The sequence below is a fragment of the Salminus brasiliensis genome, chromosome 8, assembly GCF_030463535.1.
Source record: "Salminus brasiliensis chromosome 8, fSalBra1.hap2, whole genome shotgun sequence".
Classification (NCBI taxonomy): domain Eukaryota; kingdom Metazoa; phylum Chordata; class Actinopteri; order Characiformes; family Bryconidae; genus Salminus; species Salminus brasiliensis.
Genome location: NC_132885.1, coordinates 37946818 through 37966719, shown reverse-complemented (window position 1 = coordinate 37966719; position 19902 = coordinate 37946818). Strand labels below are relative to the sequence as shown.

The 19902-nt window shown below is 37.4% G+C and overlaps 1 protein-coding gene across 1 annotated transcript in view; it reads right to left on the bottom strand.

The window, feature by feature from the left end:
• The window catches only part of lypd6 (LY6/PLAUR domain containing 6), a 46797-nt gene extending 31559 nt beyond the window's left edge, over nucleotides 1-15238 (bottom strand). Inside the window, exon 1 of the mRNA XM_072686529.1 lies at nucleotides 15087-15238. The gene's annotated coding sequence lies outside the window, so the exon portion shown is untranslated. The remainder of the gene's footprint in view (nucleotides 1-15086) is intronic.
• Nucleotides 15239-19902: the final 4664 nt, after the last annotated feature.

The following is a 19902-nucleotide window of genomic DNA, read 5'->3' as shown; positions in this document are numbered from 1 at the left end:
TATTGGATTTAAAGTTGGCAATGGGAAATCTGAATGAATGGCTATGTCTGGTTATGTCATGGTTATGTCTGGACGCTATGTTCTGGCACTTACAGTAAGCAAGTTTTCGATTAATATATTTTGCGATTTCTGAGCAAATTCACAAAAGGTCCGTAAGGAAAACGTCTGGTCTGTTTCCACCAGGTGTGACTAATCGACTTGAATTTGGTTTCCGTTTTCTGATTAAAGGGAAAACTGATTTCCTTTTGTTACATATTGCTGGTATTTTGCACATCCTTGGTTTAAAGCAGCAGTCCTTAAGTTTTTTTAATTTTCAGTTGAAAGCAGTATTTTTTCTGAGTGGGGAGGGGCCAAAAATAAATAAACGGTATCGGTGTGCTGTGCAACCCTCCCTGCAAAAGCTAATATACTCATTCTAAAAACAAAGAGCGGTCTGGTAGGTTTCATGGGAGTTTTCCCTGGCCATGTCAGGCTTTTACGTACTTACTTAACAGGCACAGGCAACATCAGCCCTCATCCAAAGAAACTGACTAAATGTAAACAAACATTTTAACAGTACTCTTCCGCATGCTCGATGCAATTACACATCCTCACCAGAGAAGTCTCTAAATCCCTGAATCCCCCAAATTTACAGACTGCCACTTTATACTTTTGACAGAAACAAATATTGAAATTTTATTTATCTTTTATGTTTGCAGAAAAATTAATTGAAACTAAATGTCTGAAGATATTTTTCATCTTTATTGTCTTCAGTGTTAGATGGCAAATATATAAAACAATTTAACATTTAAATGCTTATAGCTATGTAAGAGTTATTTGGTACCTAAGCCATTCAAAATCCGAATAATCGATTATTCGTTTCAATAATCGACAGATTACATGTCCATCAAAAGCATAGTTCGTTGCAGCCCTACTCAATATTAGACGTAATGTTGTGGCTAATCTATGTATATAACATTCACTCTCCTCACATTTCACCCTCACATTTTGTGTGAGTGTGAAGAATCTTTGAATTCAAATAGGCTCTTTAGGGAACCAACATTCGGTTCTGCTATTCCATTGTGAAGAACCCTCTGTGGCATCTTTATTTCTAAGAGTGCTGTTTTTCTTCTCTTTAGTGAAGAAAATCTTAAAATGCACAAAGAAAACACCCCTGATTCCAGGCATGAATTATATAGCAGAATCCCCCCCTTCCAATTTCATCCATGGAGTGAAAGTGTTGAACTTCAAAGGAGATGATCAAAAGAACCATCTCTGGAGAAACGGGGAATATCTGGTTGTTGATGCTGCTTACGCACACCCAGCTTCATCTACAAGGGGAGTGTGGAGCTACACATGGGAAGCAGTGTGGAGATCTATTATGCATACAGATGTGAAACAAAGAGCAGTAAAATCAACCGCTTGTCTGAAAACCTTCTTGCAATAACCTCAGTTTCAAACACAGGGTTACACCAGGTTTGATTGGCTGAGACAAAGCGGCGAAACACAGCCGCCAGGTTGAGGGTTGAGATGTCAGAGATGTTCCTACAGAATTTGCCGAGCACTCACTCTTAATCTTCTTGGGCCTAACAAACCTCCACAGTAGATACTCCACGATAAACCTCAATATACTGCCGATGGCAGTGGGGTTCACAATAGGGTGCAAATGAGGCCCCATGAAGACAAATCGAATACATCTGCTCAGCAAAGCATTGAAACCAAGCACAACAGGAGCTAATTAGCATCAAAATCTGACACTTGAATTCCCAGGCTGGCTTATGAATGCCATGTTTTCCTTTATATCAGACCAGGAGGCATGACCATGAACTCCCCTTTCGGAGTGGCCGACTGGACAAAAGATTAGATATATAAGATATAAGAGCCAATTAACATGGAGCAAAATCTAACATTTTGTATTATATTTCTGTATTTATGTCATTTGTGGGTCTTGGCTATGAGTTTAACAATTCACAAAATTCATAATTCGATGTGATACGGTGTCTGAAAGCAAATAATAATTTAAGAAATAATCATTTTTGCCACTGCTGGTAGACCGGTATGACCGTACGCTTCCATACACTTGCAGATTCAGCTACTTCCTTCACACTACGGCCTTTGACACGCCCAAATGCAATCAGTCCTTTTTGCCAATCATTACCATGCACCCCATTTTCCACATATTCACCATACCCATCCTGCAGGTGTTTGTTACCCCGATCCTCTTCATCCATCTGCAGGAGCCTGAAGTTACTACCACCGAATTAAACTCAAAAAATTCTAAAAAAGTCTAGAGAGCTTATCTTATGGTCATATGAAAATTAATTATGACAGTTTTCAGTAAGTCATAACTATGTCATAACTAAGTCCATAAGTGGTCTTAGTGCAGAATATGGGCCTTTTAACTGTGACATATGTAAATGGACTCTTTAAGATATTTGCTCTGTGCCTTATTTAAAATTCATGATTTCACTACAAACGGGTGGAGCTAGACTGCTATATGCAAATGTTAATATAAAGCACAATACAGCTCAACCAATCAGAACAGAGCTCTTGAATCCATATTAAAGGTGCAGTAACAGAAACAGCCTGTTTATGAAGGGATAAAAAAAAGGTGGGAAATGGTCAATCAGAATAAAAAAAATATAAAATTCGGTGTCTCATGAGGCTAACATGCACTGACCAGGCAGTGATCTCGCACTATCCAGCCATGCAGCTAACACGAAGAATAAACTTCACTAAATAATTCAAAAAGAGCATAAGTAATGTACAGCGGAGAGGGACTGTGTTACACGCCCCGCTGCACTCCTGAGGTATGTGTAAAGACCACCACGGAAAAGTGTCATTATCTGAAGCCCATCTTCCATTGTGGAGTTGCCTGGCACCATCGCTGGAGGCAAACAAAGAGGTCAGATGAAGACGTGCCCCCCCCCTCGATCCCCCTGACTCCTTTGAGCTGGCACTCTGACTAATGGAGAGTCACATCAGCACATGGAGCCCTGACCACTGAGTGGCTTTTACTCAGGGCCAGCTCCTCTTTGTCCAGGCCGAGCCCAGCCCCCTTCCTCCACTGTGCCACTGTATGGAGACAGACAGTGATGGGTTTTATGGAAATTCTGGAGTCACGCAAAGGAACTCTAACTGCTCCCCTCAGCCCATAAAAGGTGGTATGTCCGCTTGACATTTTGAATGCGAGGGAAAGAGGAAGAACAGATCTGGCAGGTCGTGGAAAACAAGATTTGAAGGCAGGGGGAATCTAGAGTTGCGACTGCAGATTATTTCAGTAATTGATTCATTCTGATTACAAAATGGGCTTAAAGTGGAACTCCACATGTAGTGTAAGCAGTACATACACCAAATGTCCACAAATATTTGGACATTTGGACATTTAAAGCATTAAGCTGCTTTAAGCATTCATTGCTGACATAGTCTAGTCCCTGATACGAAATAAAATATAAACAACAACCTAATGCCAGGCGTGGGCTGGAGGGGTATAAACACCCCCCCCAGCACTGAGCTGTGGACCAGTAAAACTGTGTTTTCTGGAAGGATGGATGGTGCTCCAGTTTTTAATAAGACACAATAATACAATTATGTTCAATTTTAAAGTTATTTCCAAATATTTAAAACATTTAAACACTACAGAAAGAAACCCCATTCTGGTGACATTATTTAAAATGTTGGGGGCGTGTGTTGGTTTGCCCTCACTGGTGTCTGGGGCATCACGTGCAATAGGGGGTGGGTGGGCGTAGTGTGTACGTGGTCCAAAAATTTGTTAAAACACTCAGAAAATGAGTGTAAAATCAAGACAAAAAACCTCAAAATTCAGTGCCGGATCAGACAGCGGAGGTGAACCCCAGCTACATGACTGTAAGAGGCCAAATGAGCCCGGGGTAGAGTGGTATGAGTCCCTACAGCATTAGGCTGGGGGTGTTGAAACATTGCAACAGCTTTGAGGCGGATTTATGAGATGTTTGAAATGCTAACTGTAAACTGTATTTCTTATAGATCATACAATAATGGAAAAACAAAAGTAATTAAGTAAGTAAGTAAATATGCTCATATTGAATCACCACCAAATCATGAGACACGCATTGTTAGGACTAGGGGTGTTACAATTTACAAAATTAATAAGTAGTGATTAGTTTGATACAATTTCAATACAGAAACACTTATGTTAAAATGTTAATTCTCAAACAAAAATCTGTAGTAATACTATCAAATAGATACTTCAATAACTTGTTTTTGTAAATAGTTTTTTGCATATTATTCTAATAATTAAATTTACAGCAAATTTTTTAGGAATACTGTAGTAAACGTGTTTTATTATTATTTACTCATGGTAAGGTAAGGTTATAGTAATGTGTCAATGTTTCATTTTGTGTTTATTAGAGCATTCTGCATTATATAAATCCATAATGTAAATCCAATATAAGTATAATATTATAAATATGCAATATCAGAGTGTTTGGCCTGTTTCAAAATCAAAAGAATCAATCAAATCAACCATAGCACTGAACTGATGACCTGTTTTTCTGTAGTTCCACTGACTGACAGAGAAGACTGAAACAGGGACTGTGAAATAGGGTGCTAAATGGGTGCTAAAAGTGCTAATTAGGGTTAGCCAAATTGCTAAATTTGCTAGCTGCAAAGTATATAGGCCTGAGAGCTTTGTCTTAAACGATGCAATACACAGTATTATTGTGAAATACTGAACACCTGGTCTGCCTGGAGTGCCATGAAAAAGCAAACACTTCCCTCTTGGACATCCTACAGTGAATGCTAAGCACTTAAACAGGCCACGTTTGTCAGCCACTCTTGTCCAGAAAGGATTAGGTAAGAACTGACAAGCATGATGGCAAACGTAACCTGAGTCGTAATCTGTCAGCACACTTGGAAGCATCCTGTGGTGAGGCGGTCCATGCACCTCAGAAGCCCCTGAAAGAACCGTCCTCACACCTGCGTCATACTTATTGCTTACGGCCCTCATGCTGGTCTACAACTGATGGCTTATAATGACCTTCATGCATTCCTTCGCTGTGTACTCCAACTTGTTATTAGCAGGTCTCAAATGACACCCTTCAGTCTCTCTGCCAGCCATCTGGGCCAACACAGGAGGCACATCTGCCTGGGCTCCGTTAGCATGGTGGTGTTTCGTTGGCAGTTAATGCCGCTAAGGGTCGTCTGATGTGGGGCCACTTTCCATCAGAAGCCCCCATAATGGAAAGTGTTCGTCCTAATGGACACAAATCTGGTCTCGAAACGCCAGGTGACAGCTCATTCCTCAAATCCATCTGAGTTAACAGGATATGAGGGCCAGCAGGACCAGGCTAATCCATCAAGAGCTACAGAGATGTCAGGGTCTATCCATCGGTCTTCTTGAAAACGTAGCGTGGGGCTAATAACCATGACGGCACATAGATCATCAACAGTGTCAAAGAAAGAGGCTAAGAAATGCAAATTATGTTCCTCCATAATGCCAATCCAGATAGCTGTAGTCCAAAGGTTTACATTTTATAAGAATTGAACATTTATGTGCAGTAAAATGGAACTTCTGATGCAATCAGACTAATTTACAGAAGTACCTTGTGTCATTTAGTTAACTGAATTCAACTGCTAGGGGTGGGCGATACGGTAAAAATATATATCACAAAATTGAAAGACATGAAACATGATATTTATCAATATGCATGATTTCAGACAAAATGCATGAGTAGCGTCAAGTTCTTAAAACTACTGTATCCTTTCATACTTAGTACAGTGATTTTCATTCAAAATGTTACACTTCATCTATCAATTAAACTATTGGTGATGAAATGTGCAGTTGATCAGTGTTCTTTAAGCACTGACAATATCCTCAATATCCTTAGAAAAGCTAATTTTATATCACAATAGCAAAACTGATCCTAAATATTACACTAAAATTGATACTATACTATTGAGACAATACAATAAAGTTTTGTCACATCAACTCTATCAACAGCTATGCAACTAAAATAATTTTAATTAATTATTTCATTATTTATTTAATTTTATTAATTACAGTTTTTTCTAGATTTGTTCTCTTACTTGTTCTATTATTCACCAGACACTGCATTTTTCTCATATCTATAATAAATTAGGGTCATTCTGAAAACTTTGTCTGTCATTTGTGCTCTACTGGCTTCAGAATAGCACACAGTGCTTGGGCCCCAATGATTGCCACTTGCAAATGCCACTTGCAGTGTTTTCAAGATTTGTCCTGTTATTATTTGTTCTGTTATTTACCAAACATTTCATTTTGAGACCATATATCTACAATAAATTAGTGTCATTATAAAAACTTTGTCCATCATTTGTGCTCTACTGGCTTCATAACAGCACACAGTGCTTGGTCCCCAGTGATTGCCACTTGCTATGTAATCTAACAGCAGTTACAACAGGCCAAATCAATGTGTCCATCAGTTCAGACAAAATCTACAAGGAATGTCATTCTCTACAAATAAAAATATACAAATTTAAATATGTAAATATATGAGTATATTAAATAATAAAGATTGTATTATATAACCACTAAATTATAAGTGTGGCAAACATTTCTTCTGGTTCATTTCTTATCTTCTAAAAGTCTTTGCAAAGTGATTTATCTTCTTTTTCAACCCCCAGAATCTTAAGCATATGCATGAAATCATATGTGGGTAGTAGTGCTAAGTCCTCGGCTTTGCTTTGGAGTATGAAAGCGTCCTCAACTACCACCCCCCCCAACCCTCCCCAGATAAACAGGACCTGAGGGACTGCATGCCTGTTAGGAGTCTTGCGTGGGTGCTGGGCTCTTAAAGACCAAAGCATGAACGAATGCATTTTTTACGCCAGCAAGAATCCTTTCATCGCTAAAATATTCTCTGCTCCGGATCTATTGTTCGGCCGACACCCCCGTGACCAAAAGTGCTGCCCCACCGCCATCCGGCTATCAGCATCACAGATGGGTTTTGGATATAACTCTGTAATTCTATTCTTTTTATGCATGTTGCCCTGATATAATACACTTCCCTTGCTCTTTACATGGCTGGAATTGTATTATTGCATTACTGTACCAGCAAGCCTCGGGACGCTGAGACAGGCTTGGTTATCTGTGCTTACGTCTGTTCAGCGACTAACAATTATGATTAGCCTATCAAATGTTATTTGATTCACTGGCTGTTAATCAAAGTTCTGTCTATGCGAGAAATGATTTATTCTTGTACAGAAGCCCTGTCGCCCCCTACACTTCCTACAGTACACTGCAGCATGTCAGAAGCCGCTTCTTTTGTAGCTACCAGCAACGTTTGTCAAAATTTTGAAATCTTAATTTTGATATTTTAATAATATTGGACATAATAATATTAATTTTCTGTATGCATATGTATTTGTTTGGTACAATCTGCAATTATAGGGATGAACAAGTAGTTATAACAGTTATAGCAGTTGAGCCTTAAAGGCACAGCTTTTAAAGTCCTAAATACAATTTTACCAACTTTAGGTTCAATGTTTTTTTTCAATACTACAATTTAACAAACAATTCTATTTTCTAACTTTCAATGCTCCTAATTCTGTATTTTAATAATCCAGGTAGATTGTGTTTTGCATTTTATGTTGTATTGTGACTGTATTCTGAGTAAAAAAACAAAAAACAGATATAATAACTATAAAGATTAGATTTTTTTTTTTGTATTTAATTTTGTAAACAATTGGTGTTAACACAATGACATGTCTTATTCCTTTTTGCCATAGTATTTTTATTTACTGTTTAGGTCATTGACCATTAAAATCAATAATTGCCAATATTCAATTGTTTCATACATCTAATTTTACATACATTATATTACACTAAAACTTATTTCCCTATAAAGTTTTGATTTTATGTGAGATTTAAAAGGTTTTGTTTGTTTTTATTGAGGTATTTTGAGGTATCTGCATAATCTTGTTTGGGATTGAAATGTCAGAAATGCTTACAGAAAGTATTTTTTAATGTAGAAGATTATATACTTAATATTTCTTTAAGTATATAAACAAAAAAAGTCAGAAATTATCAAAAATAATACAATGGAAACTGGCAAATGTCAAATGAACATGCTTTCTAAATCAACTTGTAGCAGAAATTTTAAAAACTGATTTTAAAAACTACAAATCACTACATAGTATAGTGATTTAAAAAAATATTTGCAGCACTCCATCCAATTAAACATGAACGATTAAAGTATTTAAGCTCTGACGATATCCACTATGTGTAATAACTAAATTGATCACAAATATACTATAAGATATTGTGGAATTGCCCACCTCTAGCTTAGGTTATGGTATCACCAATAAGGACAAGCTACTCACTGACAGATAAGCCACGCTTAAGCATATCAAGCTTTTTGGCCTACTGCTCCACTCTGTGCAGCCTCAGTTGGCCTCCGCTGCAGCAACGTCACCAGGGCACGGCCTCAGCTCCGAGTTTCTTCAAGGGAAAGTCTCTTTCCTCCAGGGTAAAGACTCTCTCTCAGATCACACTTCAAAGGAAGCCCGTCTCCAGCGCTGAGAATTTCCTCTGTGCAGCCAATGTGAATTTTTCAAGGGTTTCCTTCCCTCCGTGTCTCCGACTGCCTGCACACTCTGCCTACCCACTGCTATAAACATACCCTTAAACCAGCCACACACAGGAAAGCAGAACAACTGCCCTAATCCAGTCTTATGGAAACTCTTAAATATTCACCTCTTCTTTACATTAAACCAGCTGTACCTTTAAGACTGGTATATGTCAATGAGCTCTCTTCTCACTGGCCACCCTGTATTGTGCCCCAATAAATGAGGCATTGTAACTTCAGTGTGAATGGGTGGGGCTCACTATTGTAGACTGAATTGGTGGGCTATGCACCATATTAACCCAGCTGCCTAATGTAGTGCAGCTCTGGCCCATTGAGACATGGACTCCACAAGACCTCTGAAGGTGTCCTGCGATATCTGGCACCGAGATGTTAGCAGCAATCAATAATTGCCCATATTCAATTGTTTCACATATCTAACAAAAAACACAGTTGCCGTGACTACATAATACATTACAATTCAATCAATAATACATTACATTACACTAAAATGAATGTCCTTATAACGTTTTTATAATTTGTGTGAGATTTAAAGGGTTTTGTTAGTTTTAAAGGGTTATGGTTTAAGTAGTTTTATTGGGGTATTTTGAGGTATCTGCATAATCTTGTTTTGGCTTGAAATGTCAGAAATGCTTACAGAAATTTCTCCAAAGTCTTTTTTAATGTAGAAGATTATGTACTTAATATTTCTTTAACTTTTAGAAACAAAAATAATACAATGAAAACTGGCTAATGTCAAATAAACATGCTTTCTAAATCAACTTGTAGCAAAAATTTTAAATACTAATTTTAAAAGCTGATATCCAAATAATATCCCACTATATGAATCACTCCACAAGACATGGACTCCACATGGACTCCACAAGACCTCTGAGGGTGTCCTGCGATATCTGGCACCAAGATCCTTGAAGTCCTGCAAGTTGTGAGGTGGGGCCTCCATGGGAAACGTTCACGTTTGGCAGGTACTGACCACTGCATACCATACTGGATGCCCAGTTGTCCACCCATCACAATTTGGCTCTTGTCAAAGTGGCTCAGATTTTTTACAGTTCCCCATTTTTTCTACATGATATTCAGATATCAAATACCCTCAGCCTTCAGCTGCCTTACAGCACGAGCGCCGCAGGGATGAAGAAAGCTAATGGAAGGACGAGCCACATGTATGCTACGACTGAGGTATCCACATAAGCAGGGTCGAAATAATCACCTGCATGAAAACAGAGGGTATAAAGAGAAAGCAGGGACTGTATTAAGCACACTTCCCACATCACACCTTACTATATAAATACGGTGCCAGTATACCCAGTCAAAATTATTTACAGGACCAGACATCTGAAGAGTGCAATGCTTCTAAAAGCCCCCTTACAGAACGTTATTATGCTAAAAGCTCAGGAATACACTTGCTGATCCCAGAGACACTTTTTCATACAGTTTTATAGGTTTTAAACCTATTTTTTAATTATTTGAAATGTATTCCGGGTGGAGGGAGAATTGAACAGTGCTGTGTGGCAAAATAGTCCCACTTATTTTTCTTTCATTGTTTTACCACTATCAACAGTACATATAAAACTCAGAGACATGTGCAGGTTCACTGGTGTGTATGAACAGTAAATAAATGTTATTTGCGACCCCTGGTTCCCTTCACCACCACTGTAAAGAAATGTCACAGAAATGCAACAGCAGCTAGAAACAGCTTAAAGAAAATTGAGGAACTGAAATATAGAATATTAATCTTCCACCGTGATTGGAATATGTATGATTAAATAGGGCCATATGTGCAAAAAATACTATATTAAAGAATGCACCAATCTGGTTATTTGGGGCCTATTATCCATTTATCTGTATATTCTGTCACTGACACATAAACATCTATGAGAATGTAGAAAGTGCAGTAAAATGAGCTAAATGTTGATATTTTAGTGCTGTGACCAGAAGTGGCAGAAGTACACAAGTGCCATACATAAAATGTAAAAGCACAAATACTCTGGTAAAAGTTGCAGTACAGAAAAGTACAGATTTGATTGTATAAACTCCTGAATGTACTTAAAGCAAAAGGTATTATTGATGGTTAATGCTATAACTGTACATATCACCAGAGAAATCATACTAATGGCATTTTAATAACAGCTATTTTATACAGCAAACATGTAGGTAACAATTCCAATGTCTGAGTTTGCAATTTTTCTATTTTCAATTCACAGACAGTAAATAAAGGAAACTCCACTAGTAAATGCTGTTCTTATAAGCGTATTGTATCTTATTTTGGATAAGATATAAAAAAGCACAACCTATAAAAAGTGGAACACTATAAATATCAAGGCTTAAAGCCGTCTATTCAGTATTTATCTCAGAGTTCGTATTGGTACTCTGTATCGGCAGATACTTGAAAATCTGGTATTGGTATTGGAAGTGAAAAAGTGGTATCGGTGCATCCCTAATACAGCTGGGCGATATGGCAAAAGTACTATATCTATATTTAAAACCTTTTTTTTTCACAATACACAATATTTATCACAACACATGTAATCACAGACTAAAAACATCAGTAGCTACTACTCAGATACTCTCCCGAACTGAATACAGAGATTTTTATTCAACGTCTGCTGCACTTTAACTAATTAAACCAGTCTAATGACACTGTTAGTAATGAAACCTGCAGCTGATCAGTGTTTATTAAGCACTACCAGTCTCCTCCATATGCTGAGAAAAGCATATTGCTATCACAATAACAACATTTATCACAATATGATAAAATATTGTCATATTGCCCAGCTCTATGTATATACACACACACTATATGAACATATTAATTCACCAATGTTGATAGTTGTTGAAATTCCTTTCCTCCTAGATATTCCACCATCATCTGTGAGTGGTATTAAAAAGTGGATGCATTTAGGAACCACAGCAACTCATGAAGGCATGAAGCTGCAAAGAAGCTCCAACTCCATAATAATGTCTATGGATTTATAATCCATGAAAGCTCTTGTAGGTGTAAAGGTCCATATACTTTTGTCCATATAGATAATATATTACATGAATGTGAAAGAAATTAGTAGGCATTATTTGGACATACAGGATTATCTTTTGTTGGATTAAACACTCATCTGGGACACACAGTTAAGAACAGTGTGATCGGTAATATCAATATTTTAAAGGCCACTGTTGTGACATAAGCGATCATACAGCCCCGCAATAAATAATATACTATAAAAGCTGAATTCTAAGGAAAAGTTTCATAAAAGCTCCAGTACAAACAAGAGCACATAAGCCTCTACGGCGCTACACCACTCCAAGAAACACTCAAAGCCCTAGACGGACTGTTCACGCAAATTACACACATCTCCACAAACACGCAGCGCCGTCTGAACCTCACCCCTGCACCTGCTCGCTGACGTATCCACACTGGCAGATCCAACAGACCAGTTTCACTGACGATCGGTTCCATATAACACTGACCAAACGCGTGAAATTGAGCCTACATACATGGCGTAGCATGTAGTTAACGCACACTGGTGCCTGACCTCTTCCACATGACGAATGCCAGTTCCTGATATTGTGGTCCTAGTGTTAGAGCTAATACACAGGAAAATTAATTATACACTGTACCGAGCGGTCAGTCCAGCATTACTGTGCCCACCCTCTGCCCTTATCGCTTACCGGTTCTTTGTTACTGTGTTTTTTTTTTCACCAACAAATAATGACTAAACATCACAGACGGTTTCAGAGAGACCAGCCCAAAGTAGTGTTCAGTCAGAACTGACCGAGTACATGCTGTAATGCACTGATTTTCGGTTGATGGCTGCAAAGAAAATTAAGAAATGTGCCTTTATATAAAGATAATACCAATAAGAACAAAACAGCCCTCCATTATTAATACTTTTTAGGTGGAATGGGTCTACATAATAATAAAAAAAAAATGTTCTGTTAATTAAAGTCATTTAATTATGTTTTAATGAATTTAATTTATAATAAAATAATAATGAATCATTTAAAAAAGATATTAAATACATAAACATAAATAAATTATAACTTATCATTTAAAACCCATCATTAAGTCTACGACCTGCTTCCCACCACCACCACTAAAAACTGTAATTCTGTGTCAGGGTCAAACTGGGTCAGGTATGCTTCCTACTCACTTACTGTACTGAGCGTTACAGTGTGTGCTATACTCTATGTCATACCCAGTGCTACTCAGAATTACACAATGTGTTTCACTCTGTATTATACAGTATACACTGTGTTATACTCAGTGCTATGTTCAGTGTTATACTCAATGAGGTACTCATTATGTTGTTCCATGTTACACAGTATTTTTGTTCAGAGTTATACTCAGTGTTATTCAGTGTAATATTTAGTATTATACTCACTATTTTACTTAGTATCACACTCAGTGTTATACTCTGTGCTGTTATATTCAGTATTACACTCAATATTTTACTTAATATTATACTCAGTGTTATTCTTAATTTTACACTCAGTATTTAGCTCAGTATTACTCTGTGTTATATTCAGTATTACTCAGTATTATACTCAGTATTATACTCAATATTTTACTCAGTGTTACACTCAGTATTACTCAGTATTTTATGCAGCGTTGTACCCGGTGCTCTGTATTACACCCACTGTTATACTCAGTGTTATACCCAATATTTTACTCAATGTTATAACTTAGCGTTATACCCGTATTACTCAGTATTTAGCTCAGTATTATACTGTTATACTCAGTATTTAGCTCAGTATTGCTCAGTATTTAGTTCAGCATTACTCAGTATTTAGTTCAGCATTACTCAGTGTTATACTCAGTATTTAGTTCAGCATTACTCAGTGTTATACTCAGTATTTAGTTCAGCATTACTCAGTATTTAGTTCAGCATTACTCAGTGTTATACTCAGTATTTAGCTCAGTATTGCTCAGTATTTAGTTCAGCATTACTCAGTATTTAGTTCAGCATTACTCAGTGTTATACTCAGTATTTAGTTCAGCATTACTCAGTATTTAGTTCAGCATTACTCAGTGTTATACTCAGTATTTAGCTCAGTATTACTCAGTATTTAGTTCAGTATTACTCAGTATTTAGTTCAGCATTACTCAGTGTTATACTCAGTATTTAGCTCAGTATTACTCAGTATTTAGTTCAGTATTACTCAGTATTTAGTTCAGCATTACTCAGTGTTATACTCAGTATTTAGCTCAGTATTACTCAGTATTTAGCTCAGTATTACTCAGTATTTAGCTCAGTATTACTCAGTATTTAGTTCAGCATTAATCAGTGTTATACTCAGTATTTAGCTCAGTATTACTCAGTATTTAGTTCAGCATTACTCAGTGTTATACTCAGTATTTAGCTCAGTATTACTCAGTATTTAGTTAAGTATTACTCAGTATTTAGTTCAGCATTACTCAGTATTTAGTTCAGCATTACTCAGTGTTATACTCAGTATTATACTCAGTATTTAGCTCGGTATTATACTCAGTATTTAGTTTAGTATTATACTCAGTGTTACTCAGTATTACTCAGTATTATACTCAGTATTTAGTTCAGTATTATACTCAGTGTTACTCAGTATTACTCAGTATTATACTCAGTATTTAGTTCAGTATTATACTCAGTGTTACTCAGTATTACTCAGTGGTATACTCAGTATTTAGTTCAGTATTATACTCAGTGTTACTCAGTATTATACTCAGTATTATACTCAGTATTTAGCTCAGTATTATACTCAGTATTTAGCTCAGTATTATACTCAGTGTTACTCAGTATTATACTCAGTATTTAGCTCAGTATTATACTCAGTGTTACTCAGCATTTAGGTCAGTATTACTCAGTATTACTCAGTATTTAGCTCAGCATTTAGCTCAGTATTACTCAGTACTATACTCAGTATTACTCAGTATTTAGCTCAGTATTATACTCAGTATTTAGCTCAGTATTTAGTTTAGTATTATGCTCAGTATTTAGCTCAGTATTATACTCAGTATTACTCAGTACTATACTCAGTATTATACTCAGTATTATACTCAGTATTTAGCTCAGTATTACTCAGTATTTAGCTCAGTATTTAGCTCAGTACTTAGCTCAGTACTTAGCTCAGTACTTAGCTCAGTACTATACTCAGTACTATACTCAGTATTAGTCAGTATTTAGCTCAGTATTATACTCAGTATTTAGCTCAGTATTACTCAGTATTTAGTTCAGTATTATACTCAGTATTATACTCAGTATTTAGCTCAGTGTTATACTCAGTATTTAGTTCAGTATTATACTCAGTTTTATACTCAGTATTAGTCAGTGTTACTCACTGAAAGCTAAATGGCCGCAGTTTCTCAGCTTACTCTTCATTTCCATCTCAAAAGGAACCGAACAGAGCAGCCTGGTCCTCTCAGGGTTCTCCACCTTTAGCTCCACATGGGTGAAGCAACCCAGACTTGTTTTCACGCCTCGCAGTGAAACCCTGACGCAGCAGAGAGCAGAGAAACCCCAGCGTTTCTTCACTCACCAACACAAGCCTGGCTCCCGTCAAACTTCTGCAACACTCCCGCTCTCCTCACTGCGCAGTCCCGAGGGCTAAACATCCACCTCTGCCCTTTCTGCCCCTCAGACAGTCAGAGCTCCACCGTTCACTCACTCCTCACGCGCTCAGGCGCTCCTGCAGCAGCGAGCCTGCCGTTTCCTCCACCCGTATTCAGACAGGCCCCGCCCTCCTGCGCGGTGATTGGCTGGTAGTTCTCCGGTACAGAGGATTCACGCCCATTCCAGGCTGTTTTTGTACATTTTGGGGCCCAAAATCGACGTCCTTTACGGGCGGGGGGGGGGGGGGCGGGGGGGGGGGGGGGGGGGGCATCCATCCACTCCAAATCATAGGATTTTGCATGCAAATAAAAATAGATTAAATACATACATACATAAATAAATAAATATTAATTTCAGTCAGGAAAAGTTTAATAAATGCAAATGTATTCACAATAACACAAAATAACTAAATAGTATTAATAAGTAAATAATAATAATACAAAATAGAACCTCCATATATTAAATAAATTGGTAATAATAATAATAAATAAATACACATAAAAAACACGATAAGTGCAGAATTGTATAATTATATATTTCATAAATATACAATATATATACACATTTCTCGCATTTTTTGGAAGCAAAGCCATTAATGAAGGTCTTTACATTTTTAAGCCAGTATCATTATCAATGACTAGAAAAACACACAAAGCAAAACAACTAACAATTATTAAGACATTCAGAAAATCACATCAACATTGATTTTTTAAAAATAATTGGCAATTTAATGATTTATATTAATATATTATAATACAAAATGTGCTTTAATAATAAATAATTGGATTAATATCAATAATTTATAACAGCTCATTTCTACAGTGAACACCATGTGTTAAATTCTTTAATTCTATATTTGTTTTATAATTAGTGTAAATATTGCAATTTCTTTCCTTTTTAAGAAGTATTATTATTTCTGTATATTTTTTCCTTATTTTATGTTATTTAATATAAATATATTAATATAATATATAAAATATATAATAGATACATTCTCTCTTGACATTATATCTTACCATAAGCAGGCAGTTTTTAAAGCATTTACTGCTATTTGAGTCTATGACTATATATGTGCCTATATCTGATTTGAGTATTTCTACATGCATGCAAACACTGCACCACAATGAACTAGCTTCAGAAGAAGAAAAAAAAACATACATGTGTTTTTCCATAATAGTGTAATAGACTTACCTTCTTGCAGCATCAGAAGAGGGTCAGCTATTTATTAGCCACTATACAACCTTCCAATCCAGAAGACCCTGGGAGCCAAGGGGGGAAAGCTTTGGGATAAGAGTTTCTAACATGGGAATGATGCCAACTACAGAATGACGTACGACTGCAGAGGACGGTTGCGTTCAGTTGTATGTAATTCATCAGGCCAAGGGCCAGGGCTTTATCCCAGTAAGAAACCTGTGGTGTAGGTCTGCTTTACATTAAAATGAAATGGTGTGATGTCAAAGGCCTACCTGACACCACAGTGGTGGCCTCAAACTCCAGGGCTGGTTGTCCAGAGTCCAAGTTGTCCAGTAGTTTGATGATTTTTTTAGACAACTTAAATCAAGTAGGTTTAAGCAGGAAAATCACCAAACTGAGCTTGAGACCTTGAGGCTTGAGGCCGCTAGGTTGTCCATTGTGTGCTCTGGGTCAGTTCATGTTTTGAGAGTGGCCAGCAGAGGGCCATACAATGGCATACAAGTCGGCCTACTTGAGGGGAACCAACACCTGAAGACTGAAGACTTCACAGTTTCCAACACCATAAAAACATGATGTATGATAGTTTTATATATGAACAGAAGAAAAGAAGCACTTAATGCTTTTTCCAGTCAACAAGGGTATAAAAACTAAATGCAAGCTTGACAGGAACTACTGCAGGACTTCAGTGACCCACCTGTATTCGGACAAACCCCGCCTCCTGTGCTGGAACTGGCTGGTAGTTTCCCAGTGCTGCTATAGGATAGGCTGGCAGTTTACACTGCGATAAATAACAACAGATTACAGTGATAGTTTATGTATATTTGCATAACTGTTAAATACAGTGTTTAGACAACATTAATACATTGTATTATTAATATATTAAATTATATGTAATAATTATTCTAAGCAAAAATGTAGCTGTGTCTTGTCTATACAGCCCGATTGCCTAATACAGCCTAAATTTTCATTTAATGAGCAGAAATAGCTTAATTAATGCTCCAGAGAAAAGAACCCGATTTGAAAGCTATATCTAAGGCCTTTGAATAAATCCTTCAACAGGCTCTTAAAGCAATGAGGGTTTCCATTAAAAGTAAAAATGTCAGGAATGCTCTTTGAACCGCCACCTTCTGCAGATTAACCGCAAATTAACCAGCTCAGATCTTCAGCTCTGTTTAACAGCATTGTATAGGGAGCTCCTCATAGACCCTGGATGTGCTAAGACGTCCTACTGCAGTTCTGTAGGGAACATTTCTTGGCATCTACTTTTACTTCTGCTTTTCACTGAAGTAAGACTAACTTACTGCATTTGGGGTCTTCAATTCCATATTCTAGGGTCCTGAAACAGTCTCTAGGTCTCAAGTGTAAAGGCTAGGAAGGTGTTAACAAGTTTTGTAAGCAAAGCTACACGTAAACTACGACTGGCTATGCTAGCAGCCACTGTGGGAATATTTCAGATGGTTGCACCCTCAGCCAACATGTCCATGTGGGTCCTGTATGCGTAGGCCTACTGGGAACCAGAACTTTTTGTCTTAGAGTTTCCATGTTGGCCCCACATATGGATGCCAACCAGGGTCAGAGATGAGACCAGGAGAGGTTAAAAATGGACACTGCATATGGGGTCTAGATTGAACGCATGTGAGATTAAGGTGGGCTGTAACAACACCACATCTACAAACACACTCAGAGCTCATGCCCACCTAGAATCCAACTAGCCCATGTTCCACCCATGTGTGTCCCACATGTGCATGTTGGCTGGGCAGTGTATTTGCGTACTCCAGGCTGGGGACTGTTGCTGTTTTGCACTACAAAAAATTACATGTTAAAAAAAATAATAATATATAAATGCTAGTTTTAGGCCAGAATGTCTTTCCAAAGAAGAGATTCAGAAGCCTAATGCCAATTTTAGCCTGTGTTTTTAATGGTAGACTTTTTTTGAAGTTTTTTAACCAAACTTAAAAGCAATATTGAATACATTTTGCCCCCAAAAATTGATATTAAAGTCATTTTAGTTATATATTATTTAGTTATATATCTAAATGATCTAAAAGTGTAAAGGTACAGCCACAATAGTGTAGCAGGTAGTAATTTAGCAACAGTAGGGCACATGTATATTTTTAAATATATTTTTTGGTGTTATATAGTATGTTTTTTTGACAGGTTTCTCAGTAAAAGTAATGTTATATGTGCAAATAAAGATTATATATAAACTATATAAAAAATTTGTTTGAGTGATCGAATTCGTATCTGGTTCTAATGTATTTTGGCTGTGTTTACACTGGATAAGGCTACTGGCCTTACCCAGATATCATCCAGATACTTAAAACGGATGAAGTGACCAAACGGGGTCCATGTTTCTGGCCTAATACTAAATCTAAAAATGAGCCTACTATACCCAGCCATTCACTCCTGTCTTGTCTATGTAGTTGGCAGGTGAATCAGACTCACATGACATGTTGTTTAACTCCCCATTCCACTCCCAAACTGCATATTTCCTCCAGCCACTGAAGAAACGACTGATCAGAATGACTTCCCTCGGGCTGCAATTTACGATTTGCAAGCCCAACTGCTCATTTTCCCCTCCTAGTGGGGGGTAAAGGCAGTGTGTGGTGCAAAGAAGTATGTACCACTGGTTTCAAATGGACCGACTTCATTCTTCAATCGAGAAACTACATAAGATGACAGTTCTCGTGGTCTCTGGCCTTTAGAGGCTGGCTTTTTTCCACATCTGGTGCACAACCACAACACTGACTACAGAGCTTTACTCGCTTTCCAAGTCACAGAGGGCATTCACATGGAGCGAATGGGTATTTTTAGAAAGCTTCCACTGGAAAAAAAAAAAACACACACACACACATTAACATACAGAGTTCATAAATCTATCAGCAACACATAAAACTCAGCGCCTAAAGAGCCACTTCAAAGCCCTGATGTCCAGGGTACGCTTGCCACAGACAGGACGGGGGGCTAATTTGTGGTGTGCGGATGTGGATGCTGTCCCAGAGGTCCCTCGGCACACTGCTTTCTATGTGATGAGCTGAATGGATCATGTACGGAATGGTATGATCAGAGCTGCTATGCAAATCCACTACAGGCCCTGCACTTCCCCTAATGCCCCACTGTCTTTCCAAAAGCTTGAGCAGCTAACAGTTTATTCAGTATTTTGGAGTAATGGGCATTTGTAAATATTTAATTAAGGTAATGATAGCTCATAGCTATGTGTTTTGGTTATAGCTCCGTAACGTAAATGACCACTGAAGCATTAATTCCACATAGGCTTTGGCTATGCTATCTAGTAAAAGGGGCCTTGATAGTGAGATTGCCTATGTAACAGTAAACTAACATGAACTAATTATGATGCAAAGACAAGATCACAGTTTCACATGTAGTTTTATGGCACAAAGGAAATATTGCATGCATGTAATATCGTAATAATAGCAATAATAATACCAATAATGATAGCAACAACCAGTAGTCTAGAAACGCCCCTGTTCAAGATCATAAACAATATCTGACTTTAAGAAATCATCCTGTCTCTCCTATCAGCAGTA